The sequence below is a fragment of the Nicotiana tabacum genome, chromosome 1 (assembly GCF_000715075.1).
Source record: "Nicotiana tabacum cultivar K326 chromosome 1, ASM71507v2, whole genome shotgun sequence".
NCBI lineage: Eukaryota > Viridiplantae > Streptophyta > Magnoliopsida > Solanales > Solanaceae > Nicotiana > Nicotiana tabacum.
This window is the reverse complement of record NC_134080.1, coordinates 43,461,525-43,488,349: the sequence shown is the minus strand read 5'-3', so window position 1 is coordinate 43,488,349 and position 26,825 is coordinate 43,461,525. Positions and strand designations below refer to the sequence as shown.

Sequence of the window (26,825 nt, the reverse complement as noted above, 5' to 3'; positions counted from 1 at the left end):
TTTCGAAATCGTGAATCTTATTAGATAAAGAAAGTAATGCTTTAAATCATGGATACTTACATTTTAAATAGAATAAATAATAAAAGTGTGTAAATGCTAGGCAAAATAGCAAACAATTTATAGAAATCCCAAAACCTGGTGTCACAAGTGCATGAGCATTTACTAACGAGTACAATAATAATACAACATCTGCCTGAAATATAAATAAGATAGCATAAAGTAAATAGTATAAAGGAGACTTTGTGGCTGCGATACGTAGCCTGAAATTTGCAACTCACCATAAGGTCTCCTCAGCAGTTGTGCCTATGCGTCAAGATGACCACCAAATAAACCTGTCAGATCCTGCACATTTAGTGTATAAATGCAGCATGAGTACGTAAATTAGCGCGTACCTAGTAAGTATCTAGCCTAACCCCGAAGATTGATGAAGAGAGGTCGACATTGATACTTACTAGAGGTCCAATAAAGTAATATGATGTATCATAAACAGATATGAAGCACAACAGTAATAGTGGGGTAAAACTGTAAGTTACAAAATCTTCCATAAATTTCTTTTAAAGATATAAATTTCTCAGTCTCGTATTATATCTCAACAGCTCAGATGTATCAAGTGACGTTATCAAACGAATAAGAAAATACCATATAAAGTGTCGGGCATCAATGAAAGAAAAATCTCGTGAATATTCGAATTGCCGGCGATATAACGCATGATTATGCCAAGGTCGTTCGGCTTAATCTAGAATAATGTGTACACTGCCGAGGGTCGAGCTGCACGAACCATAAATGCATCTATTATACTGCTGAGGTGTTTGGCCTACTCCACAAGAAAGGGACGTAATTACAGAATTATGAGACACGTGCTTACAATACAGTACATGAGCACAAACGAATATAACCTTTATCATTTCTCAATAACTTGCCAACAACTTATATATATATATATATATATATATATATATATATATATATATATATATGTGTGTGTGTGTGTGTGTGTGTGTGTGTGTGTGTGTGTGTGTGTGTGTGTGTGTGTGTGTGTGTGTGTGTGCATTAATTAAGCCAGGTGAATGAGTTCAAATAATTCAAATATTATATGATAAAATCCTAAGTCTACCCGGACATAAACATATTTTAGCTATGTACGGACTTTCGTCACCTCGTGCGTATATATATATATATATATATATATATATATATATATATATATATATATATATATATATATATATATATATATATGTGTGTGTGTGTGTGTGTGTGTGTGTGTGTGTGTGTGTGTGTGTGTGTGTGTGTTATAATTCCAATTAATTAAGCCAGGTGAATGAGTTCAAATAATTCAAATATTATATGATAAAATCCTAAGTCTACCCGGACATAAACATATTTTAGCTATGTACGGACTTTCGTCACCTCGTGCGTACGTAGCACCCACAACTAGTAGCATATAATAATTACATACCTAGGGGGATAGTTTTTCCCTCACAAGATTAGACATGAGACTTACCTCGCTTTGAAGTTCCATAACCGGCTCTCACGCCTCTCTTACACCTCAAACCGAAGACCATCGATCCGAAACTAGTCAAATAATGTGCAACCCAATAAAAATACACTCTAACACTCATAATTAATCAATTTATAACAAATTTCCAACTCCGCTTGAAAAGTCAATCCTCGGGCCCATGTGCCCGGATTTCGAAAAATTTCGAAGACAAACTTTACTCATGACCTCACGAACTCAAATATATGAGTTATTCCCAATTCCATGTCCAACTTATTGGTCAAACTCCAAAAATACAAATTTCTAGGTTTTCCATCAAAATCCCAAATTTCTACTAATTGTCATGTTTAAATCCATATATAAACCATGTATTTAACTCACAATATGCGGAATTACTTACCTTGACATAGATGATGAAAATCTTCCCTCCAAAAGATCCAAAAATTGCACAACTAAATGAAAATGTGAGAGAAATGGGCTAAGTCTTGGATTAAAAGCAACCCACTACCCAACGACTTTCGCACCTGCGAGCTCGCTTTTGCGAGACAAAGCTCTCTTCTGCTTCAGTGCACTGCCCAACTGATCCATCGCATGTGCAGCAGAACATCCGCTTCTGCACAAATGCAGGTGCGAGCCACTCCCATCGTTTTTGCGTTGCCAGAGACTGCATCTGATATCATGCAGGTGCAACAATTGCTTCGAACCTGCGATCATTGCCTTGTCTTCTGCGAAGTCTCTTTTACGACCAAGGCTTCGTAGAAGCGATTGCACCAGCAAACAGAAATTCTAGCAGCTTTAACAAGGCTCAAATCGATCTGAACCCCATTCAAAACTCACTCGAGTCACTTGGGGCCTTAACCAAATATACCAACACATCCCAAAATACAATACAAACTTAGTTGAGGCCTCAAATCACACCAAACTATATCAAAACTACGAATCGACGATCGAAATCTCTCTTTAAACTTTCAATTTCCATACTTCGACGAATGCATCCGAATCATATCTATACATTCTGAAATGGCGCCAAATTGGCGTACAAGTCAAAAATCATGATACAAACCTATTCCAAGACTCAAAACTTCAAATGGACGTCGATAACACCAAAGTCCACCTCAACCCAAACTTAGGAAATTCTAAAACCTTCAAAATGCTAACTTTCCACAATAAGCGTTGAAATGCTCTCGGGCGATCCGATACTCAACCTGGACATACGCCCAAGTCCAGAATTATCATATGAACCTATTGGAACCTTCGAATCCCGATTTCGAGGTTGTCTGCTCAAAAGTTAAACCTTCGTCAACTCTTCCAATTTAAAGTTTCCGAAATTAGAATTTTCCTTCCGAATCAACTTTGAACTTCCTGAAATTCAATTCCGACCACATGAACAAGTCATAAAACATGAAGTGGAACTATCCAAGGCCTCAAACCACCGAACGACGCGCTAGAGCTCGAAACAACCGGTCGGGTCATTACACGCACAATCCAGAACTAGCCAAATATTATACAAATTAATCAATATATACTCAAAAGTTCATAATTTAGCTATTAGAGTAATTACCCCTAAATTGGAAGATTCCTAAAATTCACCCTCAGCCCCATGTGTTCGAATTTTGAAATTTTTGAAGATAAATGTTACCCATAACCTCACGAATCCAAATATATAATTTCTACTCAATTCCATAATCATTTTCATGGTCTAATCTCATTTTTATCAAAACCTAGGTTTTCCAATAATCTCCTAAAATTTTCAAAATCTTTATGTTAAAATCTACGCATAATGTATGTATTAAACTCACATTAAGTAGTAATTACTTACCGTAAAATGTTAGGCGAAAATCCCTCTCCAAGAGCTCCAAAATCGGTTAACCCAAAGTAAAATGAGTGAAAATGAGTCTTAAGTCCCAATTTAAATTATGTTTCTACCTAGTGATCCCTTCTTCGCGATCATGAAAGGAGCCTCGCTAAGGCAAAAATGCTAAGACCCAGAAAAATCTTCATCGCGATCGCAGAGGCCATCCCCTGCAACCCATCGCAAATACGGCCTTTCCTTTGCGAATGCGATGGGCATTGACTTGCTCAGCTCCCAAACCAAGCCCCTACTATGCAAATGCGATGAGGAGATCGCGAACGCGAAGGCCAGTGCCCTAAAGCTTCGTGATTGCGACCTCTTCTATACGATCTGTCACGACCCCGGTTTGCCCTCCGTGAACCATCGTGATGGCACCTAGTCTCTACGACTAGGTAAGCCTAAATTGCGCAAGAAAAACCAAAATTTGCGGAAGTAAAATGACTTTAAACAGTAATAAAGTAATAACAGTGTTTAAATGTGCCACTCGGCATACACCATATTCAACTCTCAGAACCAAAACGTAAAATCCAAGACCCGAAAACCCACGAATCACAAGCTAAGATCAATACTACATAGCTCTAACTCCGCAATGTCTAATAAGAACAAAAATATACATAAGGGCTAAATATTAAAGTAGGAATAGAAAGGGACTTCTCGGTCTGTGGACACGGCAAATGTACCTCGAAGTCTCTTGAGCAGTCGCCTCCCTCAAAGATGGTAGGCTTGAGTAGCGGTACCTGGATCTGCACATGAAAAACATGTGCAGAAGTGGCATGAGTACACCACAGCGGTACTCAGTAAGTGTCAAGCCTAACCTCGGTTGGGTAGTAACGAGGAAGGTCAAGGACCTACTGAGGTTAAATAAAATATAAAGATCGACAGTATAGAACAGAACAGTATAAATAAGTACAGCAATAAAATAACACAGGATGTACAGGACAACAACAACTATGCAGAAGCAAGGTAAACACGGAAAGGAAATACAGCTCAGCACCAATAATAATAATCAGGGATCTCCCAGGATATCGTCCTGTAGTCCCATACGTACATATCTAGTGGATCTCCCGGGATCCCGTCCCGTAGTCCAACTCATAGTGCACGGGGATCTGCCGGAATCCCATTTTGTAGTCCAAAATGTAAATACCCAGTATTGGGGGAATCTATCGAGTGCATTCCCGTAGTTCCATACAACTATGCAGGGGGATCTACCGGAATCCCACATCCGTAGTCCCAAAATAAATAGACAAGGGGGAGCTACTGGAATCTCACATCCATAGTCCCAAAATAAATACACAACAGCAACATGAAAATATGCAGAAATGGCAAAATTTTCATATTAAGGCAACAAGTGATTCTAGCCTAGCATGCTGCACATAAGTCAAGTAAGACAGGTCGAGCAAAAAAAGCAATTAAGTCACTTAGACAAGCTTTCCTAAGCTAATAACATGCTTAATAGTGCAAGTAATAGAAACAGAAAAGGAAACATACTAGTAATTACTTTAAGAAAATCGGATTTTCAACAATTAGCACAAGTACGCACTCGTCACCTCACGTACAAGGCATTTCAATTACCAAATACACCAATCCTAAGGGGAAGGTCCCCCATACAAGTATAGACAAGCCATTTACCTCGAACCGGGTCAAAAATCAATCGGAAACCACGCTCTTGCCACAAGTAATCGACTCCAAATGACCCAAATCTATTCAATTCAATTTTATAATGTAAATAACACTTCAAGTAACTGATTCTACAATTAAAGTCTAAGCTAATACGCGAAATTATGTAAAATGACCAAAACGCCCCTCGGGCCCACGTCTCTGAATCGGGTAAAATTTATAGTTTCAAAATCCTCAAACTCTCACGAGTCTAACCATACCAAAATTATCCAAATCCGATGTGAAATCCTCAATCAAAACTCAATTTCTTGGTCTAAGAACTTTTCCCCAATTTTCATACAAATTTCAATATTAAAGGATGAATTCATGTTTAGATAAATGGGTTACAAGGAAAAAGGAGTCTAGAATCGTTACCCAATCGATATCACTGAAAATTCCTCAAAATCTCGCTCAAATCCGAGCTCCCAAGCTTAAGTTTTGATAAAAATGGCTAAACCCTCGATTTTGAAATCTTATATCTGCCCAGGTAATTCCTTCTTCGCGAACGGGAGGCTATTAGCGCGAACGCAATGCACAAAAGTCCTGCTGGCAATATTCCTCTTTCGCGAATGCGTAGCTTACACAGGCAAACCCTACGCGAACGCAAGGACCATGTCGCAAACGCGAAGACCAACGGGTCCTTACCTTCGCAAACGCGGGACATCATCGCGAACGCGAACAACATTTAAGTTGCTTCACCCAGATGCTCTACGCGAACGCGATAAAGGTTTTCTCAGCAACAAAACAACAGAAAATCTGCAATCTTTCCAAGTCCAAAAATGGTCCGTTGAGCATCTGAAACACACCCGACGCCCCTGGGACCTCAACCGAACCTACCAACCAATCCTAAAACATCATTCAAATTTGTTCCAACTTTCGTAACGCTCAAAACAACATCAAAACACCTATTTTTCATCGGATTCAAGTCTAAGAATTCCAAAAACTCTAAAAACACGCTTTCAATCAGAAAGTCTATCAAACCTCGTCCAAATGACCTGAAATTTTACACACACGTCACATTCAAAACTACGGAGCTACTCCAACTTCCGAAATTCCATTCCGATTCTCGGATCAAAATCTCACTATTGGATCGGAAACTTAAAAAAAATCAACTTTTGGCATTTCAAACCTAAATTAGCTACGGATCTCCAAAACACAATCCGAACATGCCCCTAAGCCCGAAATTACCCAACGGAGCTAACGGAACCATCTAATTTCCATTTCGAGATCGTCTTCACATTGCTCCAGCCATGGTAAACTCTCTAACACTTAAGCTCTCATTTAGGGACTAAGTGTCCCAAAACTCTCCGAAACTCAAAACTGAACATCCCGGCAAATCAAATTAGCAGAAATAAACTTGGGGAAAGCGGTTAATAGGGGATCGGGGCGTAAATTGTTAAGGCGACCAGCTGGGTCGTCACATCCTCCTACACTTAAACATTCGTTCATCCTCGAACGAGCATAAAGACATACTTGAAGTAGTGAAAAGATGAGGGTAACGTCTGCGCATATCTTGCTCGGACTCCTAGGTCGCCTCCTCGACCGGCTGACCCCGCCACTGAACCTTTATTGATGCAATGTTCTTTGACCTCAGCTTTCTGACCTGCCTGTCCAATATTGCCACTGGCTCCTCAACATAAGATGGATCCTTGTCCAACTGGACTGAACTGAAATCCAACACGTGCGACGGATCACCGTGATACCTCCGGAGCATCGAAACATGAAATACCGGATGAACTCCGGCCAAGCTGGGAGGTAAGGCAAGCTCATAAGCAACCTCCCCAACATGCCTCAATATCTCAAAAGGGCTAATAAACCTCGAACTCAACTTTCCCTTTTTCCCAAATCTCATAACGCCCTTCATAGGCGAAACCCGAAGCAGAACCCGCTCTCCAACCATATAGGAAACATCACAAACCTTCCAGTCTGCGTAACTCTTCTGTCTGGACTGGGCTGTACGGAGTCTATCCTGAATTACCTTAACCTTCTCTAAAGCATCCTGAACCAAGTCTGTGCCCAATAGTCTAGCCTCACCCGACTCAAACCAACCCACCGGGGATCTACACTGTCTCCCATATAAAGCCTCAAACGGTGCCATCTGAATGCTGGACTGATAGCTGTTGTTATAGTCAAACTTCCCCAATGGCAAGAACTGATCCCAAGACCCTCCAAACTCAATCACACACGCACAGAGCATATCCTCAAGAATCTGAATAGTGCACTCAAACTGTCTGTCCGTCTGAGGGTGAAATGATGTACTCAAGTCCACCCGAATACCCAACTCATGCTGAACGGCCCTCCAGAACCGTGATGTGAACTGAGGACCTCTATATGAAATGATGGACACTGGAATACCATGCAGACGAACAATCTCCCGGATATAAATCTCCGCCAGCCGCTCCGAAGAATAAGTAGTACACACAGGAATGAAATGAGCCGACTTGGTCAGCCGATTCACAATCACCCAAATATCATCAAACTTCCTCAAAGTTCGTGGGAGCCCAACTACAAAGTCCATGGTGATCTGCTCCTATTTCCAATCCACAATCTTTATCTGCTGAAGCAACCCACCCGGTCTCTGGTGCTCATACTTCACTTGTTGACAGTTGAGACACCGAGCTACGAACCCAATTATATCTTTCTTCATCCGCATCCACCAATAGTGCTACCTTAAATCTTGATACATCTTCGCGGCACCCGGATAGATAGAATACCGCAAACTATAGGCCTCCTCTAGAATTAACTCTCGCAGCCCATCAACATTGGATACACAAATCCGACCCTACATCCTCAATACCCCATCATTACCAATAGTCACATCTTTGGCATCACTGTGCTGAACTTTGTCCTTGAGGACAAGAAAATAGGGGTCATCATACTGTCTCTCCCTGATACGGACAAATAAGGAAGACCGAGAAACCACGCAAGTTAGAACCCGACTGGGCTCCGAAAGATCCATTCTCACAAACTGGCTGGCTAAGGCCTGAATATCCATCGCCATAGGCCTCTCCGATGCTGGTAAATAAGCCAAACACCCTAAACTCTCCGCCCAGCGACTCAAAGCATCGGCCACCATATTGGCATTGCCCGAGTGATACAGAATAGTGATATCATAGTCCTTCAGCAACTCTAACCACCTCCTCTTGCGCAAATTTAGATCCTTTTGCTTGAACAAATACTGCAAGTTCCGATGGTCAGTATAAATCTCACAAGGCACATCGTATAAGTAGTGGTGCCAAATCTTCAGGGCATGAACAATGGCAGCTTACTCAAGGTCGTGCATAGGGTAGTTCTTCTCATGTATCTTCAACTGTCTGGACACATAGGCAATCACCCTATCGTCCTGCATCAACACCGCTCTAAGGCCAACCCTCGAGGCATCACAATAGACTGTATAAGACCCCGAACCTATAGGCAATATCAAAATTGGGGCTATGGTTAAAGCTGTCATGAGCTTGTGAAAGCTCGCCTCACACTCCTTCGTCCACTGGAACGGAGCACCCTTCTGGGTCAACCTGGTCATAGGGGCCGCAATCGATGAAAACCCATCCACAAAATGACGGTAGTAGCTCGCCAAACCAAGGAAACTACGGATCTCGGTAGCTGAGGATGGTCTGGGCCAACTATGCACGACCTCTATCTTCTTCGGATCCACCTGAACACCCGCACTCGATACCACATGGCCTAACAATGCCATTGAATCCAACCAAAACTCACATTTCGAGAACTTAGCATATAACTTCTTCTCCCTCAGAGTCTGAAGCACAGTCCTCAGGTGCTGCTCATGATCTTCCCGACTTTGGGAATACACCAGAATATCATCAATAAAGATAATGACGAACGAGTCAAGATATGGCCGAAACACCCTGTGCATCAAATGCATAAAGGCTGCTGGGGCATTGGTCAGCCCAAATGACATAACAAGGATCTCGTAATGACCATATCGGGTCCTGAAAGAAGTCTTCAGGATATCTAGCTCCTGAAACTTCAACTGATGGTAACCTGAGAGCAATTCAATCTTAGAAAACACTCGTGCACCCTGAAGTTGGTCAAGTAGATCATCAATACGAGGCAAAGGATAACGGTTCCTCACTGTAACCTTGTTCAACTGGCGATAATCAATGCACATACGCATGGAACCATCCTTTTTTCTTCACAAACAAGATAGGAGCACCCCCAAGGTGATACAATGGCCGAATAAAACCCTTATCAAGCAATTCCTATAACTGATCCTTCAACTCACAAGGAGCCATACGAACGGAGGAATAGAAATGGGCTGAGTGCCCAGCAATAGGTCAATGCCAAAATCAATATCTCTATCAGGCGGCATGAATAGGAGATCAGCTGGAAACACATCGGGAAAATCACGTACTATTGGAACTGAATCAACTAAAGGGGTATCAACACTAACATCTCTCACATAAGTTAAATACGCATCACACCCCTTCTCAACCATACGCTGAGCTTTAAGAAAAGAAATAACTCTACTGGGAGTGTGATCTAAAGTACCCCTCCACTCAACACGTGGTATACCTGGTATAGGTAACGTCACGGTTTTGGCATGACAATCAAGAATAGCATAATGGGGAGACAACCAGTCCATGCCCAAGATAACATTAAAGTCAACCATATTGAGTAACAATAAATCGTCTCTAGTCTCAAAACCACTAAGAGCAACCAAACATGATCGATAAATGTGGTCCACAACAAGAGAATCTCCCATAGGAGTAGAAACATAAATAGAGGAACTCAAAAAAATCCTTAGATACACCCAAATGCGGAGAAAAATAAGAAGACACATAAGAATAAGTGAAGCCTGAATCGAATAGAACCGATGCATCTTTGTGACAAACCAGTATAATACCTGTGATGACAGAATCGGAGGCAACAACCTCGGTACGGGCAGGAAGAGCATAGTATCTGGTCTGGCCTCCCCCTCTAAGGCGACCTTTACCTCCCCGACCTCTACCTCTAGCTGGTTTAGCAGGTGGGGTAGTAACTGGAGCTGTAACCATAGCCTGAGAACTCTGCGGGGTATGCTGTGGCTGAGAAGTTTATGGAGGTACACCCCTCCCAAGTCTGGGGCAATCCCTCACCATATGATTTGTGTCACCACACTCAAAACAAACTCTAGGAGGACGTGGTGGCTGTGACTGGCTCGGGCCAAGTCTGCTGGACTGACCTCTGAAAGCACCATGTGCAAGAGGCGTGCTAGAAATAGGAGGTGCATAATAAGGCTCCTGAGGCCTAGGAGGAGCTGGAGCACTACTGGCTGCTGGAAGAGCTGAATGAACAGGGCGACTCATATAACACCCTACCATGACGACCTGTAGCTGGGGCACGGGCACCAGAGAAGTGGCCCGACTCTCGAGACCTCTTGGCCTCCCTCTCCTCTCTTTCCCTAGCATGCATACCCTCAATCCTCCTAGCAATCCTCACCACCTACTAATAAGAAATATCCATCTCCAACTCGCGAGCCATGCTAGATCTGATGTAGGGAATAAGGCCCTCAATAAACCGGCGAACCCTCTCGCGGACAGTAGAAACCAAGGCTGGTGCATGTCTAGCCAAGATGGTGTAACGGACTGCATACTCTGAGACAGTCATAGCACCCTAGCGCAAATGCTCAAACTATGTGTGCCACGCGTCCCTGAGGCTCTGAGGAACATACTCCCTCAGAAACAGATCTGTAAACTGAGTCCAAGTCAGTGAAGCATACTCATCTGGACTGTCTAACTCATAGGTGCGCCACCACTCATAGGCGGCCCCTCGAAGCTGGAAAGTGGTGAAGGAAACCCCGCTCGATCGTGATATACCCATGGTACAAAGAAAGCGATAACACTCATCTAGAAATCACAGAGCATCGTCCGATGCTAGACCACTGAATACACGGGGCTTGTACTTCTTGAACCTCTCAAGCCTCAACTGCTCATCCTCCGAAGCAGCTGCCCTGTCCTCGGGCTGAACCGGCACTGCAGGAGGCACAGGAATAATCTCAAGGACCTGCTCAACATGCACTCGCTACTCAGGAGTGCGGTCGGCGGGAGTCTGTGCTCCTCCCCCCACCTGAGATGTGGTGAGGGGAAGCAACCCTACCTGAGCCAGAGTGGTGTACATGCTCATGAACTATGCCAAAGTCTCCTGAAAAGCTGGAGTAGTGGTAGCAGTAGGCGTGTCAGGTGACTGGACTCCGGCTGGAACTGCTGGTGGTACATCGGCGGCAGCTCACGCAGGTGGTCTGGCTGCACCACGTGCGCGTCCTCGGCCTCTACCCCGGCCCCAGCCTCTGAAGGCTGCAGTAGGGGGCGCGGGTGCCTGATCATCTTCGGTAGCACGTGTCCTCATCATCTATGAGAGAATAGAAGACAGAAGTTTAGAATTGTGATGTCAAAATATCGCACGACAAGGAAATCAAATGAAGTGAAATTTTTCTAACAGTTACATAGCTTCTCGTAGATAAGTACAGACATTTCCGTAACGATCAGCGAGACTCTAATAAACCGGCTTGTGATCTATGACTCCTATCAACCTAAAGCTCTGATACCAACTTGTCACGACCCCGGTTTGCCCTCCGTGAGCCATCGTGATGGCACCTAATCTCTACAACTACATAAGCCTAAATTGTAGAAGAAAAACCTAAATTTGCGGTAGTAAAACGACTTTAAACAGAAATAAAGTAATAATAGTGTTTAAATGTGCCACTCGGCATACACCATATTCAACTCTCAAAACCAAAACGTAAATCCAAGACCCGGAAACCCACGAATCACAAGATAAGATCAATACTACATAGCTCTAACTCTGGAATCTCTAATAAGAACAGAAAAATACAGAAGGGCTAAATACTAAAGCAGGAATAGAAAGGGACTTCTCGGTCTGCAGACGCGGTAGATGTACCTCAAAGTCTCTAGAGCAGTCGCCTTCCTCAAGGATGGTAGGCCTGAGTAGCGGTACCTGGATCTGCACATGAAAAACATGCGCAGAAGGGGCATGAGTACACCACAGCGGTACTCAGTAAGTGTCAAGCCTAACCTCGGTTGGGTAGTGACGAGGAAGGTCAGGGCCCTACTGAGGTTAAATAAAATATAAAGATCGACAGTATAGAACAGAACAGTATAAATAAGTACAGCAGTAAAATAACACAAGATGCACAGGACAGCAACAACTATACAGAAGCAAGGTAAACACGGAAAGGAAATACAACCCAACACCAATAATAACAATTTGGGATCTCCCAAGATACCGTCTTGTAGTCCCATACGTACATATCCAGTGGATCTCTCGGGATCCCGTCCCGTAGTCCAACTCATAGTGTGCGGGGATCTATCGAAATCCCATTCCGTAGTCCCAAATATAAATACCCAGTACTGGGGGAATCTACCGGGTGCATTCCCGTAGTTCCATACAACTATGCAGGGGGATCTACCGAAATCCACATCCGTAGTCCCAAAATAAACAGACAAAGGGGTATTGATACCCAATTTTTCCCTGTATATTTGTATATGCAAAATACTTTCAAAATAGCATATGTATGCATATATAAGTATTTACAAATATTTTTAATTTTAAAGGCTTTTAAAATCAATTTTATTGCCTTATTTTATCAAGAAAAATCCAACAAGTGTCCAAAATTATCATTTTTGGTGATTCACTTGTTGAATTCTCATATTTATGCTAAACTATAGCCCAGATAATTTTTTCATGTTTTTACAAATTTATTTAGTATTTTTAAAGCTCAACTGCATGTAATTGCAATATTAGCCTCATTTATTATTTGATTGCATTTATATTTATAATTAAGTCCAGTATTTTTAAATTGATAATTATATGTTATAAATCATTTTCAATTTATTTCCAGATTTAATTTGCTATTTTTTATAAAATAAATGGGGAAAAGTGGCTGGTTAAAATCTAGCCAGATTTCATTTCAATTTCAGCCTAATTTGCACCCCTAATCCAACTTAATTTCAATTTCAAATCACCCAGACCAATTCCTAAAATTACCCGACCCACAGCCCATTTAAATGACCCGCCCGACCCACCGTTTAATCCAGGTCGTTGATCAAAATGATCAACGGCCACATTTCAACCTTACCATTTTTAATTACCCATTACCCCCCAAAACCTAAATCACTTTCCACCTACCAGCCGCCTCTGAACCCCCCCATTCTCTCAAACTCTCTCGAAGCTTCTCAAACCCTAGCCGCCTCCCACCACTTCCACCCTAAAGCCACCAGAATCCATGGCTTCCAAGGCCATCGGAATTCTACACCGGCCTCCTACGGCTCCTACACGCCTGGTTTTTGAAGATTCAAGGCCTGACCACAACGAAGTTTGGTCCAGGCTTCGTCTGATTCAAGTTCTACGACTATCTCCGATTTTGCTCCAGCGTACTATGGTTGTTCGAGCCTGACCTTGACCTTTCATGCTTAGATCGGTGACTTTTCCAAGCCTTTCTCACTACTGGGGTTCTTCTAAAACACTAACCCTTCGAGATTTTTCCGATTCCTTTAGATCTGTTGTGTATCTATGCTTTCTCTAAGCTTTTAAACGATTTATCTGGCTTTTCTTTCAAAAAACTACTTTCAAAACCATTTCTTTTTCAATCTAGGGTTTTCTGAAAAGTATTTAAATGTTTCTGACTTTCTTTTTCATTTTGTGTATCTGCCTCTACTATGTTCCTGTATTTTCTTCTAACGTGTTCTTGTATGCTTCTTCTACGGTGTTCTCCTATACTATGTTCTTGTGTTTTCCTATACTATGTTCTTGTATTTTCTTATACTGTGTTCCTGTATTTTCTTCTACCATGTTCTTGTATGCTTCTTCTACGGTGTTCTCCTATACTGTGTTCTTGTGTTTTCCTATATTGTGTTCTTGTGTGTTTCTCCTACCGTATCTTCCTTTACTACGTTCTTAAGTGTTTCTTATTAAGTTCCGTATACTAATCTCTGTTTAAGTTTCTTCTAAAACTTCTTAGCATGCTTCTTCTACTGTTCTTATCAATTTTCCCATTATGTTTCGTATTAGCTTCTCCTACTCTATTTTCTTTGAGCTCTTCTACTGTGTTCTGCATGTTACTTTTCTATCATGTTTTCTCATGAGTTTTGTTGCTTAAAGTAATATGTTAGAAGTTTCAGTTTTTTTCTGAGACCTCTGAACCTGTTTCGAATTTTATTACTTGCCCTCTCATCTCTGCACTCGATTAATGGCGGAAACCCTAGAATTTGGGGGTTCTTCCAGGTTTGGCTATATGATTTGCTCGAACTAATGTTTTATTTCAAAACCCCCAACTCTTTCAGACCAATTTCAAGTCTCTGAACTGAGCTTGGTCATCCTTGTTTTCACACAATTCTAAACTCTTTTTATTGAATTTTTTGCATACTATCAGAATGCTACTTCTCTTCTGCATTACTGACTTATGTGACGAACCACTACCTAATGATTTTGCAATGACACAACATCTTCTTTCAACTCAACATGTTTTTATGCTCTTTATATGTGATGAACTTCCCTCTAAAGGGGTTTTCAAATTTATGATTAGTTCAGACTTCTTTTTGAATAGGACTAATTAATCTTCCTTCCTTGTTTGCTGATTTTCCTCATGACTCGACTTAATTTTTAAAACCCTTATCAGCTTTTATGACTTGGTTCATTCATGGATCAGTAATTACAAGATCCCTGACCATTGATTTACTGGCTACTAATTGATTTTCTTATCTTATTTGTACAACTGTGTACTTCAAAATCCTGTCCTTAAATAACCTTTTATGTATTTCCCCTAATTGCATGCTTTGCACAAAGTGCTTATTTAATTTATTTCCTTAAATCATTTTTACCTGTTTGAATCTGAATTCCTTAATTAAGGGAAGTCTTGTGTAATTGATTCTTAATTGACAATCAATTCCTTAACTGTTTTCTTACCTTATTTCTGCCTAATTTTCACACAATAAATGCACAACTCTTTCACAAACTCATCATCAATTCACATTCTTTCTGAACTCACACTTATACACAATAGTATCTTCTCTTCTTATCTACATTGTGGCCTGTCTACAAGACCTACTGCTTTCCTCAATTTGTCTCTTTAGAGCTGGTATGTCCGGGTTTAATTTTTAGCACCACAACAATGTGTATTTACTGCTTTGTGTCTATGTTTACTTGTTGTTTATGTATATCTCAACACTTAAAGTGGCATGCTGATTTCCTTCTATTTGTTTTGTTATGAATCCCATTCCCTTGTACCCTTATGTGTTTTGAGTTATGGCTTAAGGCAGGACAATGTAAGTTGTTGTCCATGATTTAAGTTTGATCCATTGGGGCCCTAACCTCTAATAATGTTCTAACAGGCTTATGGGTGTGCCAGCATCTCCCATTGTTGGGTATGCCCACCAGCCTGCTTTTGCCTCTTTGCAACCTCCTCATTCCCCTATATCCCTATGTGTACTGATTTAAGTTGTTTCCCTTTTCCCTTTCCCCTTTCAGCATTCTATTTCTGCACTTGCACTCTCTCTTAGTCTCTAAGTTCTGCCCCCCTCTTGTGAGGCTTGCCTTGGGACCTTGAGTTCCCTCTGAACTTGGACACTTGAGGGCTGGCCCTTCCACACTGCACTATGTCTTAATCTGGTGATACATTTGGGTGTAAGCACTGCCCGAAGTTCATATGAGACTCTTAGGGAACTTTGACACATCCAAATGGGAGAAAGGCTTTGGAACATGATCTCTTGGAGTTGGTTTACTTCATATTTCAGACAGGAAGTCTGAATCAGGCTCTCATTGGTTGTACTTTTTAATTTCTGATGTATTTTCTTTACTTTACTTTATTCTGGGCTGTAATAATTTTGTAATAAATTCTAGGGGATGGCTAGTGAAATAAGAGGGGATAACTATGTATGCAAAGGGGTAGACATCGTGCATATAGGTTTCTAAATTTCTGCGTTCTCTCATATAAACATCTTGCCTAAAGGTTTCTAAATTTCTGCGTTTTCTCATATAGACATCCTGCCTATAGGTTTCTAAATTTCTGCTTTCTCTCATATAGATATCCCGCCTATAGATTTCTAAATTTCTGCATTTTAGATACCATTCCACAATTACCCAAAAATCTGAATTCTGCACATGCATATAGAAAATATGCCTATAAGTCTTTCTGAATCTTGCATATCCATTCTTCATTAAGCAATCATGTTCATAGGTCTTAAATAACCAACTGCAATTAGATGTCATGTTCATAGGCTTTAAATGAAATTCAGCATCTAGATGTCATGCCTATAGGATTTCTGCATTTTTTACTATGTTTATAAAAGTGTCCAAAATTGACAACACATAGAAAGCATGCCTATAGGAGCTTTAATCGAATCTGAACCACTTCACCCGCTTATAAGTCTAAAACCAGTAATAATGATGCATGCTCTTTTGCTAAAACTCGCCTTTCTTTAATAACAGACGGTTTTTCTTAAATCAGTATGTATTCATGTTTACTTCATTGTTTCTAGAATCAGTAGATACCATGCCTATAGGGTCTTCGTCTAACACTTAGGCAAGTCATAAGGTGAAAGTTTATAAGCTGAATCAGATTTTGTATGCTACAACCAGCAGGCAGGCCTGATTCGGGCTTCTTATCTGAACTATGTAATAAAACAGTCTGCCTCAACCTTTTAAGTTTTAATCAGACCCTAAATAGTACATGCAAGTCATGCTACATTATGTGATTTCTTTGGTTTAAAGAAGGTCTGGTTGAGCTCTTTTATTTGTTTATATGCTTCCCCAAACTTGCTATATGTGTTTTGTTTATCGCCGTAGTATTTTACCTTTGGAAACCACAAATAAGCCCAATACCTCCTCCCTTTAGAATAAGTAGTCCTAAGTGCCTCCGGGGCTGATAGGATTGGGGCGAGTAATAGTATGCAATAAATAAACGAGACTATTCCGCGCTTTAATACCTTAACGGGGTGGGAAAGGGCAGATATAGATATGATCACCATGCGATAACATCACGTGTAGCCCCTCACTAAGGAGTGATTACCGGATGTTGTGTGGGGTGATCCATATTATTAATATACCTAGGACCCCCCACCCCCCTTTCCCTTTGTTTTCTTTGTTATTTTTTAAATCTTTTTAAACCATTTCTTTTAAGGAAATAAACTCTTTTTATTTCCTTTTTCTTATTTTTGTTTATTTGTAACCATTACGTGAAACCCCCCTCTTATTTGAAGCCTTTAGTTGCCTATGTGTTATTTGCACTTAAGTCACAACAATAGTTTGGTCGGGAACCACACCAATGGATCCTGATGGGTGCCTAACACCTTCCCCTTGAGATAATTTTAAGCCCTTACCCAATCTCTGGTTACTCAAAACAAAACCCTCTTAGTGTCCTAATGTACTTTAATCAATAGGTGACGACTCTTTAATTCAAAACCCAATTCCCGAAAGGGAACGAGTTGTCCTCCCAAATGTCATAAACCCGATTTAGCGAGAAAAATGGGGTGCGACAGGGGGAGCTACCGGAATCCCACATCTGTAGTCCCAAAATAAATACACAACAACAACAGGAAAATATACAGAAATGGCAAAAATTTCACATTAAGGCAACAAGTGATTCTAGCCTAGCATGCTGCACATAAGTCAAGTATGACAGGTCGAGCAAATAAAGCAATTAAGTCACTTAGACATGAATTTCCTAAACTAACAACAGGCTTAATAGTGTAAGTAATAGAAACAGGAAAGGAAACATACTAGTAATTACTTTAAGAAAATCGGATTTCCAACAATTAGCACAAGAAAGCACTCGTCACCTCACGTACAAGGCATTTCAATTACCAAATACACCAATTCTAAGGGGAAGGTCCCCCACACAAGGTTAGACAAGCCACTTACCTCGAACTGGCTCAAAAATCAATCTGAAACCACGCTCTTGCCACGAGTACTCGACCCCAAATGGCCCAAATCTATTCAATTCAATTTCATAATGTAAATAACACTTCAATTAACTGATTCTACAATTAAAGTCTAAGCTAACACGCGAAATTATATAAAATGACCAAAATACCCCTCGGGCCCACGTCTCAGAATCGGGTAAAATTTATAATTTCAGAATCCTTAAACTCTCACGAGTCTAACCATACCAAAATTATCCAAATCCGATGTCAAATCCCCAATCAAAACTCAATTTCTTGGTCTAAGAACTTTTCCCCAATTTTCATACAAATTTCGAAATTGAAGGATGAATTCATGTTTAGATTAATGGGTTATAAGCAAAAAGGAGTCTAGAATCATTACCCAATCGATATCTCTAAAAATTCCTCAAATCCGAGCTCCCAAGCTTAAGTTTTGATAAAAATAGCTAAACCCTCGATTTTGAAATCTTATATCTGCCCAAGTAATTCCTTCTTTGCGAATGCGAGGCTACTATCACGAAAGCGATGCACAAAAGTCATACTAGCCAAATTCCTCTTTCACGAACGTGTAGGTTACATGGGCAGACCCTACGCGAACTCGAGGACCATGTTGCGAACGCAAAGACCAACGGGTCCTTACCTTCGTGAATGCGAGACATCATCGCGAACGTGAAGCACATTTCGGCTGCTTCACCCAGATGCTCTACGCAAACGCGCGACCCCCTCGCGAACATGATGAAGGTTTTCTCTGCAACACAAACAGAAAATCTGCAATCTTTCCAAGTCCAAAAATGGTCCGTTGAGCATCCGAAACACACCCGAGGCCCTCGGGACCTCAACCAAACCTGCCAACCAATCCTAAAACATCATTCAAACTTGTTCCAACCTTCGGAACGCTTAAAACAACATCGAAACACCTATTTTTCATCGGATTCAAGCCTAAGAATTTCAAAAACTCTAAAATTACGCTTTCGATCAGAAAGTCTATCAAACCTCGTCTAAATGACCTAAAATTTTACACACACGTCACATTTAACAGTATGGAGCTACTCCAACTTCCGGAATTCCATTCTGACCCTCAGATCAAAATCTCACTATCGGACCGGAAACTTCAAAAAAAATTCAACTTTCGGCATTTCAAGCCTAAATTAGCTACAAACCTCCAAAACACAATCCGAACACGCCCGTAAGCCCAAAATCACCCAACGGAGCTAACGGAACCATCTAATTTCCATTCCGAGGACGTCTTCACACTGCTCTGGCTACGGTAAACTCTCCAACACTTAAGCTCTTATTTAGGGACTAAGTGTCCCAAAACTCTCCGAAACTCAAAACCGAACATCTCGACAAATCAAATTAGCAGAAATAAACTTGGGGAAAGAAGTTAATAGGGGATCGGGGCGTAAATTCTTAAGACAACCGGCCGGGTCGTCACATCCTCCTATACTTAAACATTCTTTCATCCTCGAACGAGCATAATGACATACCTGAAGTAGTGAAAAGATGAGGGTAACGTCTGCGCATATCCTACTCGGCCTCCCAGGTCGCCTCCTCGACCGGCTGACCCTGCCACTAAACCTTCACTAATGCAATGTTCTTTGACCTCAGCTTTCTAACCTGCTTGTCCAATATTGCCACTGGCTCCTCAACATAAGATAGATCCTTGTCCAACTGGATTGAACTGAAATCCAACACGTGCAACGGATCACCGTGATACCTCCGGAGCATCGAAACATGAAATACCGGATGAACTCCGGCCAAGTTGGGAGGTAAGGCAAGCTCATAAGCAACCTCCCCAACACGCCTCAATATCTCAAAAGGGCCAATAAACCTAGGACTCAACTTTCCCTTTTTCCCAACTCTCATAACTCCTTCATAGGCGAAACCCGAAGCAGAACCTGCTCTCCAACCATATAGGATTAACTCTTCTGTCTGGACTGGGCTGTATAGAGTCTATCCTGAATCACCTTAACCTTCTCTAAAGCATCCTGAACCAAGTTTGTGCCCAATAGTCTAGCCTCACCCGGATCAAACCAACCCACCGGGGTTCTACACCATCTCCCATAAAAAGCCTCATATGGTGCCATCTGAATGCTGGACTAATAGGTGTTGTTATAGGCAAACTTTGCCAATGGCAAGAACTGATCCTAAGACCCTCCAAACTCAATCACATACGCATGGAGCATATCCTCAAGAATCTGAATATTGCGCTTGGATTGTCCGTCCATCTGAGGGTGAAATGATGTACTCAACTCCACCCGAGTACCCAACTCATGTTGAACGGCCCTCCAGAACAGTGATGTGAATTGAGGACCTCTATCTGAAATGATGGACATTGGAATACCATACGGACGAACAATATCCCGGATATAAATCTATGTCAGCCGCTCCGAAGAATAAGTAGTACAAACATAAATGAAATGAGCGGACATGGTCAGCCGATCCACAATCACCCAAATAGCATCAAACTTCCTCAAAGTCCGTGGGAGCCCAACTACAAAGTCCATGGTGATCCGCTCCCACTTCCACTCCAGAATCTTTATCTGCTGAAGCAACCCACCCGGTCTCTGGTGCTCATACTTCACCTGCTGACAGTTGAGACACCGAGCTACGAACCCAATTATATCTTTCTTCATCCGCATCCACCAATAGTGCTGCCTCAAATCCTGATACATCTTCGCGACACCCGGATAGATGGAATACCGTAAACTATGGGCCTCCTCTAGAATCAACTCTCGCAGCCCATCAACATTGGGTACACAAATCCGACCATGCATCCTCAATACCCCATCATTACTAATAGTTATATCTCTAGCATCACCGTGCTGAACCTTGTCCTTGAGGACAAGCAAATAGGGGTCATCATACTGCTACTCCCTGATACGGTCAAATAAGGAAGACCGAGAAACCACACAAGCTAGAACCCGGCTGGGCTCCCAAAGATCCATTCTCACAAACTGGCTGGCTAAGGCCTGAATATCCATCGCCATAGGCCTCTCCGATGCTGGTAAATAAGCCAAACTTCCCAAAATCTCCGCCCGGCTACTCAAAGCATCGGCCACCACATTGGCCTTGCCCAGGTGATACAGAATAGTGATATCATAGTCCTTCAGCATCTCTAACCACCTCCTCTCGCGCAAATTTAGATTCTTTTGCTTGAACAAGTGTTGCAAGCTCCGATAGTCAGTATAAATCTCAAAAGACACACCGTATAAGTAATTGTGCCAAATCTTCAGGGCATGAACAATGGCAGCTAACTCAAGGTCGTGAACAGGGTAGTTCTTCTCATGTATCTTCAACTGTCTGTACACGTAGGTAATCACCCTACCATCCTGCATCAACACCGCTCCGAGGACAAACCTCGAGGCATCACAATAGACTGTATAAGACCCCGAACCTGTAGGCAATATGAAAATTAGGGTTGTGGTCAAAGCTGTCTTGAGCTTCTGAAAGCTCGCCTCACACTCTTCTATCCACTGGAACGGAGCACCCTTCTGAGTCAACCTGGTCATAGGGGCCGCAATCGATGAAAACCCTTCCACAAAATGACGGTAGTAGCTCGCCAAACCAAGGAAACTACGGATCTCGGTAGCTGAGGATGGTCTGGGCCAACTCTGCACGGCCTTTATCTTCTTCGAATCCACCTGAATACCCTCACTCGATACCACTTAGCCTAAGAAAGTCACTGAATCCAACCAAAACTCACATTTCGAGAACTTAGCATACAACTTCTTCTCCCTAAGAGTCTGAAGCACAGTCTTCAGGTGCTGCTCATGATCTTCCCGACTTCAGGAATACACCAGAATATCATCAATAAAGACAATGACGAACGAGTCAAGATACGGCCGAAACACACTATGCATCAAATACATAAAGGCTGCTGGGACATTGGTCAGCCCAAATGACATAACAAGGAACTCATAATGATCATACCGGGTCCTAAAAGTAGTCTTCGAGATATCTAGCTCCCGAATCTTCAACTGATGGTAACTTGAGCGCAAGTCAATCTTAGAAAACACATGTGCGCCCTGAAGTTGGTCAAATAGATCATCAATACGAGACAAAGGATAACGGTTCTTCACTATAACCTTGTTCAACTAGTGATAATCAATGCACATACACATGGAACCATCCTTTTTCTTCACAAACAAGACAGAAGCACCCCAATGTGATACACTGGGCCGAATAAAACCCTTATCAAGCAATTCTTGTAACTGAACCTTCAACTCAGAAGGAGCCATACGATATGGAGGAATAGAAATGGGCTGAGTGCCCGGCAACAGGTCAATGCCAAAATCAATATCTCTATCAGGCAGCATGCCTGGGAGATCAGCTGGAAACACATTGGAAAAATCCCGTACTACTGGAACTGAATCAATTGAAGGGGTATCAACGCAGACATCTTTCACATAAGCTAAATACGCGCCACACCCCTTTTCAACCATACGCTGAACTTTAAAAAAAGAAATAACTCTACTGCGAGTGTGATCTAAAGTACCCCTCCACTCAACACACAGTATACCTGGCATAGCCAGCGTCACGGTTTTGGCATGACAATCAAGAATAGCATAATGGGGCGACAACCAGTCCATGCCCAAGATAATATCGAAGTCAACCATACTGAGTAACAATAAATCAGCTTTGGTCTCAAAACCACTAAGAGCAACCAAACACGACCGGTAAACGCGGTCCACAACAAGAGAATCTCCCACAGGAGTAGAAACATAAATAGGGGAACTCAAAAAAATCCCGAGATACACCCAAATGCGGAGTAAAATAAGAAGACACATAAGAATAAGTGGAGCCTGGATCGAATAGAATCGATGCATCTCTATAACAAACCAGTATAATACCTGTGATGACAAAATCAGAGGCAACAAGCTCGGTATGGGCAGGAAGGGCATAGTATCTGGCCTGACCTCCCTCTCTAGGGCGACCTCTACCTCCTCGACCTCCACCTCTAGCTGGCTGAGCAGGTGGGGTAGCAACTGGAGCTGTAACCATAGCCTGAGAACTCTGCGGGGCATGTTATGGCTGAGAAGTCTATGGAGGTGCACCCCTCCCAAGTCTAGGGAAATCCCTCACCATATGATGTGTGTCACCACACTCAAAATAAGCTTTGAGAGAAAGTGGTGGTTGTGAATGGCTCGGGCCAGGTCTGCTGGACTGATCTCTAAAAGCACCCAACGCAGGAGGCGCGCTAGAAACCGGAGGTGCATAATAAGGCTCCTGAGGCCTAGGAGGAGCTGGAGCACTACTGTTGTTGGAAGAGTTGAATGAATAGGGTGACTCATATAACCCCTACCATGACGACCTGCAGCTGGGGCACGGGCACCAAAGAAGTGGACCGACTCTCGAGACCTCTTGGCCTCCCTCTCCTCTCTCTCCCTAGCATGCATACCCTCTATCCTCCTAACAATACTCACCACCTACTGATAAAAAATATTCATCTTCAACTCACGAGCCATGCTAGATCTGATGCTGGGAATAAGGCCCTCAATAAACCGGTGAACCCTCTCGCGGACAGTAGAAACCAAGGCTGGTGCATGTCTAGCCAAGCTGGTGTAACGGACTGCATACTCTGACACGGTCATAGCAACCTGGCGCAAATGCTTAAACTCTGCGCGTCACGCGTCCCTGAGGCTCTAAGGAACATACTCCCTCAGGAACAGATATGAAAACTGAGTCCAAGTCAATGAAGTAGCCTCATCTAGACTGTCTAACTCATAGGTGCGCCACCACTCATAGGTGGCCCCTCGAAGCTGGAAAGTGGTGAAGGAAACCCTGCTCGATCCTGATATACCCATGGTACGAATAATGCGATAACACTCATCTAGAAATCCTAGAGCATCGTCCGATGCTAGACCACTGTATACAGGGGATTGTACTTCTTGAACCTCTCAAGCCTCAACTGCTCATCCTCGGAAGCTGCTACCCCGTCCTCGGGCTGAACCGGCACTACAGGCGGTATAGGAATAATCTCAGGGACCTGCTCAACATGCACTCACTGCTCAAGAGAGCGAGCGGCGGGAGTCTATGCTCCTCCCCCGGCCTGAGATGTGGCTGCAGCGAGGGGAAGCAACCCTGCCTGAGCCAGAATGGTGTACATGTTCATGAACTGTGCCAAAGTCTCCTAAAGAGTTGGAGTAGTGGTAGCAGTAGGCGTGTCAGGTGCCTGGACTCCGACTAGAATTGCTGGTGGTACCTCGGCAGCAGCTCGCGCAAGTGCTCTGGCTGCACCATGTGCGCGTCCTCGACCTCTACCTCGGCCCCAGCCTCTACCGGCTGTAGTAAGGGGTGCAGGTGCCTGATCATCTCGGGTAGCAGGTGTCCTCATAATCTGTGAGAGAATAGAAGACAAAAGTTTAGAATTGTAATGTCAAAATATGGCACGACAAGGAAATCAAATGAAGTGGAATTTTCCTAACAGTTACATAGCCTCTTGTAGATAAGTACAAATGTCTCTGTACTGATCAGCGAGACTCTAATAAACCGGCTTAGGATCCATGACTCCTATGAACTTAGAGCTCTAATACCAACTTGTCACGACCCCGATTCGCACTCCATGAACCATTGTGACGGTACCTAACCTCTATGACTAGGTAAACCTAAATTGTGGAAGAAAAACCAAAATTTGTGGAAGTAAAATGACTTTAAACAGCAATAAAGTAATAACAGTGTTTAAATGTGCCACTCGACATACACCATATTCAACTCTCAAAACCAAAACGTAAATCCAAGACCCGAAAACCCACGAATCACAAGCTAAGATCAATACTACATAGCTCTAAGTCCGGAATGTCTAATAAGAACAGAAAAATATAAAAGGGCTAAATACTAAAGCAGGAATAGAAAGGGACTTCTCGGTCTGCGGACACGGCAGATGTACCTCGAAATCTCTAGAGCAGTCGCCTCCCTCAAGGATGGTAGGCCTGAGTAGCGGTACCTGGATCTGCATATGAAAAACATGCGCAGAAGGGGCATGAGTACACCACAGCGGTACCTCGGTTGGGTAGTGACGAGGAAGGTTAGGGCCCTACTAAGGTTAAATAAAATATAAATATGACAGGATAAGATAAGCAGTAAACAGTATAGAATAGAACAGTATAAATAAGTATAACAGTAAAATAACATAGGATGTACAGGACAGCAACAACTATACAGAAGCAAGGTAAACACGGAAAGAAAATACAGCTCAGCACCAATAATAACAACCGGGGATCTCCCAGAATATCGTCATATAGTCTCATATGTACATATCCAATAGATCTCCCGGGATCCCGTCCCGTAGTCCAACTCATAGTGCGCCGGAATCTACCGAAATTCCGTTCCGTAGTCCCAAATGTAAATACCCAGTATTGGGGGAATCTACCGGGTGCATTCTCGTAGTTCCATACAACTGTGCAGGGGGATCTACCGGAATCCCACATCTGTAGTCCCAAAATAAACAGACAAGGGGGAGCTACCGGAATCCCACATCCGTAGTCCCAAAATAAATACACAGCAGCAACAGGAAAATATACAAAAATGGCAAAAATTTCATATTAAGGCAACAAGTGATTATAGCCTAGCATGCTACACATAAGTCAAATAAGATAGGTCGAGCAAATAAAGCAATTAAGTCACTTAGACATGCTTTCCTAAGCTAACAACAGGCTTAATAGTGCAAGTAATAGAAACAGGAAAGGAAACATACTAGTAATTACTTTAAGAAAACTGGATTTCCAATAATTAGTACAAGTACGCACTCGTCACCTCACGTACAAGGCATTTCAATTACCAAATACACCAATCCTAAGGGGAAGAAAAGGAAAGCTGACAATTTTAAGGTAACAAAATTATTCAAGTATTTGGTCATTAAAGAAAAGGAAGGGTGGATTTACCTGTTCTAAGCAAGCTTGGCACGTTAAATGAGAACAAAAGCAATCTAACAAAAGCAGTAGATATCTTTATTCCCAAACATCATCTCAGTCATGCACAAACAGCATTCCATATTGGTTTATCAACAAAGCTAATATAAAACTTAACCCATTAATAAACAAGGTTCCGTTCTCTTTTAATAAACCCTCACACATTAAGTTTTAAGCCTGAACCAACAAAATATTCCAAATGATGTCATATTGATACTCAATGAATCCAAGAGATTAGTCCCAAACAAATCTACTGCTTTACCCAGAAACAAACTAACCACCGACCTGAGTTATCAAATAGAATCAAATAACTCAAAAATTAATTTAAGATATTTAACAAAATACACCAAGAGAAGGTTTTAATTCTTAAAAGACAAATTCACGGTTCTTACGACGGGATTCTAATTTCTAATAAACTACCGTTTTCCCTTTTTCAAGCAATAAACAGAGATGTTCATCAGTACACTAACAAATACAAACTACTAAGCATTTATCAAAGAAAAACACTAAACAAGATGTGAGCAAACAAAGATTAGATTAAATTTAATAATATGCTCATCAGAAATGTAACATTTTATTCAAACTCAAAGCCACTTAACAAAGACATCACAAAAATGTCTTAAAGAGGAAGATTAGTAGAGTGCAAAATAACCTTATAGCAAAGAGGATCTGACTACGTTTGCTCAACACTGGAAGACTGTCAAGACCACCATTCTAGAACCTCGAATTCGCGGCTTGTTGGAGTTCGACGAACCTCGGACGTACTCGACTAGGCTTGAAATTTTCAATGGCCGAGATTGGGACTGATGCGGGCTACTTTGCCACTGATTTTCATGAAATTTCAGTTGGATCTGGTGATGTTAGATAGTAAAAATGGGAGTTTCTAATGGTTGGTTTACATGGCTAATGATACTAAGATAGAGTTATTAGTCTTAAGGTGAATGACTGATGGTCATGAAGAAGATCAGAAGAAAAGGATATGGCTGCTCCTTTGTTGGGTGTGTTCTTGTGCTAGG

General features: G+C 42.0%; 1 long non-coding RNA gene across 5 annotated transcripts; it reads right to left on the bottom strand.

Annotated features, from left to right (window-relative positions):
* Positions 1–26,825, bottom strand: LOC107829561 (uncharacterized). Of its 5 annotated transcripts, XR_012708086.1 has the most exons (8): positions 26,462–26,825; positions 24,789–24,851; positions 22,753–24,239; positions 17,880–17,950; positions 11,904–11,966; positions 9,871–11,354; positions 4,031–4,093; positions 1–342 (listed from the first exon to the last, which is right to left on the bottom strand). It is a non-coding gene; the product is annotated as an uncharacterized LOC107829561 (long non-coding RNA). The 5 variants fall into 5 exon arrangements; XR_012708089.1 differs by lacking the exon at positions 9,871–11,354; XR_012708087.1 differs by lacking the exons at positions 1–342; positions 17,880–17,950 and having other exon boundaries at positions 3,112–4,093.